Source organism: Physella acuta, unplaced genomic scaffold (assembly GCF_028476545.2).
Source record: "Physella acuta isolate Inbredline_101_S28 unplaced genomic scaffold, ASM2847654v3 ptg000010l, whole genome shotgun sequence".
Lineage (NCBI taxonomy): Eukaryota > Metazoa > Mollusca > Gastropoda > Physidae > Physella > Physella acuta.
The window spans coordinates 25932-31616 of record NW_026731530.1 but is presented as its reverse complement, the minus strand read 5'-3'; positions in this window follow the sequence as shown (position 1 = coordinate 31616).

Here is a 5685-nt window from a genome sequence, read left to right as displayed (position 1 = left end):
TGCGCACAGCGCGCTAACTTTCGCTGTCAGCCGAAATTTGCATACAGCGTCGCGCGGCGTCTGTCCAAACAGTTCAAGAAATACTCTCCAACCATCTCTCTCTCGCGCGGCGACGGCGGCGACGCGTCGTTGCTAACACCAGTAGCCAATCGCTGGTCTCATACCACGGCTGCCCCTTAAATCTGCCCTGAGGGCTTCAGGTGGGGGGAAATGGAGTGCGGGGGGAGAAAGGAGGGGTTGGGTAGATAGTCGAGACGGATTATATCAAAAGCCGACTTCGGAGTCTTTTCATTTCATTTATTTAGCGAACAGTAGATGAATTTGTATCTGACAATGGTCAGTGACACCTACTCTATAACCCAGGACCGAGTTGTTTTTCTTCTCCCCCCATAGACTCGATAGCCCACTGTTGCGATAAATTGGTTTGTTCTATTGAAATCTAGCCTGGGTTTAATTTGATTTCGAGTGGTCATTCGCACTGTGGTCATTGAAACTATTTCATGGAACTAGAATCAACAAATAAAACCACTTGTATGAAATATGAGACGTTGTTTCGTGGGAAAGTGGCCGAGTTACGTCACGGGGGGTAATTGTGTTTTCAGAAGCAGATAATAAAGAAGACACTCGAGTCGGGCCGAGGTGGGTTTGAACCGCGGGTCATTTGACCGATGGGTTTAATTTATCTATTGATGTTGACGTAGAACGTGAACAGAAACGGTTCGATTCGGTTCACGCTGAGAACTGGTTTACGTCGAGGGCTGAAGGAATTGAGATAAAATTAGAAGTCGCGTTTATCATTCCCCCCCCCCTTCCCCCACTGTAAGGTCTATCTACGTTGCATTCTTACACAGATTAAAACTATAAACGTCCGAGTGGTTCCTTTCTTTCGTGCCGTTCTCATAGGTTTTTACTTTCAATGCTGGACATAAACGGTGAGTGGTATGTTGGTGGGGGTGGGAGGTAAGGGGGGGGGAGGGAGAGGGAGCAGTTCGAGTTAGAGATTGGACCGAGTGTAAAAGATAAAGTTTTTGCTACGATAAGAGATAAAGTTAACGTTAAGATCTGGAGGGTAAGAAGCAGATGGGATAAGAGCTGGGTAATTAGCGAACGGTGGGATTTTATCTTCTGGCGCCATGGTTAAAGACCGGCGACCTTGAGATGCGGCGTTGACCTTGGCCAGGCTAAGTACCAGGTGGACTCAAGGACGGTCGACTCACTGTTTAGGACACGCGCTAGTGATGACCTCATCCCATGGGTTGGTCACACGCTGGCCACATGCAAGCATTGAGTCCAGAGTTGCTCCAGGTCATCAGACAGTACATTCTCGCCTGGCCAAAGACTGACCCAGAGGATCCAATAGAGAGATTGTACTCTTAACACGGGGACTGACGAAATAACAAGTTTGGATCCCGGGTCCGAGTCACTTGGATGTCTCTAAGTCCACCCAGCTCTAATCGGTACCTGACTCGCGTTAAAGAAAATAGAGGTGGCTGGGCATAGTGCTGGCTGCACTATTCCTTTATTTGCCGAGGTCACTAAATCAGATAAACTCTACTTCCAATACCTATTAACCGCCAGGGAATTTACATTTATTATTATTTTTTTTTACCATTAAACGTAGAGATAATAAAATATAATTAATCTACCATCACTTGTGAAATTAACATATTCTCACAATATAGGCTAACAACAATGTTCCAGCAGATTGATTAAATGCATCACTTAAAAACTTTTGAGGCTGATATACGTTGTTGTTTTTTGAGTCGTAAGATCCATAAGCTGTATGCTGGCACAACTGATAACAATTTCATGATTTTTGATTGATATGGTTTATTAGTAATAGGGGCAACAGGATTGGGGTTCTGTGAGATGTTGTATTGTCATTACCACCAGTTTCAACCATTATATTTCTAAGTATGCGGTTTGCCCGAAAAGTAGCCTACAACAAATTACGTCGTTTTAAATTTAGATATTGTAGTTTAAAAAATTTGATAAAATTAAATAAAATATATATTTTATGTAGTTACGTAAACCTAGACGCCGGCGCTGACTCTACTTCAATACAACTACTGACGCCAACAATCAAGAGCTCGAAACATTTCTCTCATTGAAAAACGACCTACTCAAGTTGAACTTATTGTGCGTCTGGGCCAAAACCTAACCAATGATTGTGTGATTGTATTCATGATTTGTCAGACCTCTTACTTGGTCTGGGTGGCTTTAGACTTTAAGAAAAAAAAACCCCTCGAATTGTTAGGAATAATTGAGTGCCAAACACACGCTCTGTCTAAGTTTAAGTTCAAGTTTTAACTTAAAACCTGAGGTCGCGTCTGAGCACGTATTGTCTGCATTGATTGCACAACAACACAACCCCACCTGGCGACGTCACAAAAGACGCGAGTGAACGTCACAATGCCACGGTCGTGGTGACGTCCATTCACCCCTCTTGTCTGCTTGCTCGCTGCCCTCAAATAAATAAACAAACCGACCCTTGACCCCAAGTATTGTTTACAAGAAGTGGGCTTTGTTATGATTACCAAAAACTCTTGAAAAAAATTTCCGGCAATTCAACAGTAGCGCCTCGCGGAACAATAGCTAGGCGTGCGCCGGAACCGAGGATCGGAAGTTGAAGTGGTCAATGTCTAGTCACGTGACTACCCCTGCCACGGTCAACATGGATGGGGGGGGGGGTGTTTGCTTTTGTGTGACTTACATACAACCTGCCATCGACTACGTGACAGTTTTGACAGAAAATTGATTTCTCGCGTACTGCTAAGTAAATGTAGCCCATAGAGGGACCGGTAACCTCTTAATTCATAGGTTCACTTCTCAACTGACCAGAAGTGACCAGTGTATTGATTTATTGATCACTTGATCAAGTAGGAATCTGGGACACAGCAAGTAGAATTAATTGTTATATATATATATATATTGAAGCCAATTCGTCGTTCAATAAGTGTAAATAGGCCTCTCTCTCTCACTCTATATATTATATATATACCCAAAAATAAATTATTTTCATTAAACGAAGGAGAGGGCCGTCCTCTAAATCAATTACACCCAATTAATTAATCGAGTCAGCGTTAACTGGTTCTAGAGGACGAGATAGATACAGGTTAGCTAGGCAGAAAGAACAAATTGCTGTGGCTAAAATTGGTTTTAAATTTCCGCCCGTTACGGATTCAGACATTTAGATAAGGGTGTGATTGGGTTTCTCCCAGGGGTGGGGTGGGTGTGTGTGAGAGAGGGTTGGGGGTTGGGTGGGACGAATGAATGAAGGATAATTAACGAGCTGCATAGCTCTGTAAACTGTGAGCTCACAAAGCAGTCATCTTTACTCATACTGTTACATAGGTATCACGTATATCCAAAGGCGTAGCGAGGAGGGGGGCGGGGGGTGCGGAGCGCACCGGGTGACACCATTTAGGGGGGTGATACCAAGGCAAAAAATTGCAAAATAGATAGAAAAAAACTTGAGGGGGAGTGCAAATAGAAAGTTTGAGGGGGGTGGGGGGGGGGGGGGGGTGCAAATCGAAAATTTGAAAGTTTGTCCCCGGGAAGGGTCGCTACGCCTATGTGAAGTGACACCATTAAGTGCCGCACCGGGTGACACCTGACCTTGCTACGCCACTGCGTATATCAATTTCTACAAGGTGCATGTTATTTACAAGAATTTTTATAGGCCTACAAATGTGTATGCGACATTTGACTTAAGGAAATTCTATTTATAGAAGGATAGTAATAAATAACTTTACATTCTATTACATGTAAGTTTTCTGAAAACTTTTCTGGCCTGTCTATGGTCCAGTAATTAGCTGTGTATCTGCCTGCATACGAAGGGTTGGGGTGGTCAGCTCTGGTCAGCCATCTTTGCTTTCCCAGACCTGTGGCCAACGATCCATGTAATGAGCTTAGATCATACAGCCTTGCCTTGGCTGTAAATTGAACCCTTCAGTCATGTTGTGAATACAGATAGTCTTGTACAAGTCCCCCAATAACAATGCGTGCACAAAACGGTAGGGGACGGCGTGGTATAGCGGTAGAGCGCTAGACTGCTAACCCGAAAATTTCGAATCCCGATTCAAGTCAGTAGAACGTCCCTGTGTCCGCCCAGCTCTGATGGGTACCTAATTCACGTTAGCGAAGGTCGTCGGCTGAGCTACGTCCTGACCACACAATCCTTTCATGTGTCAAGGTCACACAAACAGGTTAACTCTACTTCACTTGCCCCGTGGTCCGCCATGTTCGAAAAGGGAACTTTGTTTACTTTACATACACAATACCGTTGCTTCATACGGTTATGCTTTTGTAAAGGGAATGTTGCCTGTGTGCCAGGTACGAATTAGAGCTGGGTGGACTCGAACACATCTTAAACGCTCAAGTCCAGATGTCGAAATTAATCAAGCGCTCTACCTTTTGACCACGAACACTATCAACCATTTCAGTACATAAAATGTGGCAACATGTTCTTTTTTTTTTTTGAAAACCAGTGATTTCCCTATTTTACTATTACACGTCTCTTACCCTGCGATTTACGCACGCCACCCCCCTCCCTCAAAACGTTTGCACGTGTTACATCACGTGATTCGGGTGTTGACGGCGTACGTCATCAGAATGCGTGTGGTACGTAACGCGATGCGTGTGCTGCGACACGTGAGTTGACGGGCGGTACCAAAAACCAACGCGAGTGAGCGCGAGTTTGTTGTGACGTGTACGTGAGCTCACCCATTTAATTGGAGATCGTGTTCCCATCTCACCAAACTTTTATTTATTTTTCTCCCCCCCCCCCCCCCTCTTTTTGCCTCCATTTCGATTGAAATTTGATTTCTTTACAAACGCAGCAGGCGTGAAGCAGGCGGCAGGGTTTCTGTGAGTGTTGTCTGGAACTGACTGCCCTCGTGTGGCGTGTGTAGGTATGTGTGGGTGAGCACTGGGTGAGTACAGCGCCGTGCGGTTAAACAAATTGAGGTTAAACGTCAGATAATCCAAATCTATTCATCCCATAATCCCCGTGGTCATACAGTCCATGAAGGGCAGTGGCCTGTTACACCACCTTCCTCTCACTTTGTTCGCTGTTTCTTCATCCATATCTGAACTCCACGCTAGACAATAGGCAGACATACACAAAAGGAGAATTAGCGTTATCGGTGATGATACTGCCCATCCTTGCTTTCATGGGTAATATTGGACCGTGCAACGTGGGGAATGGGTACTCACATCGAGGGTCATGGGTTGTTTTCCTTATCGTCGTTTCCATGTAGGCTACATGTTGTAATAAATTCTGACTTGGCTAAGTAAACAGATAGACCATACTATCCCAGGGGTCGGCAACCTTTTGATACGCAAGAGCCAAAAGTTACAATTTACAAACTTTCCCAGTTTTTAAAGAGCCACAACATTTTTAGTTGAATATTCGGTATTTGATTAGGATTAGGTAAATAAAATTGATTTGTTATTTAAAATAAATAGCTTTAAATATGAAATAATATTTATTCATATAAAAACAGACATGTTTTGCCCGAATAGTAAAATTAGTAATCAAATAATATTATTCTAGGGCTATCTCAATTTACTTTAGAAGCTGTTAATTTTTATTAACACGTTTTTATTAACTCAGCTTCGCGTGTGTTTGTTGTTAAAATTGACATCGAAAATTAGCCCACTTCTGATTGCTCTATAGACCTG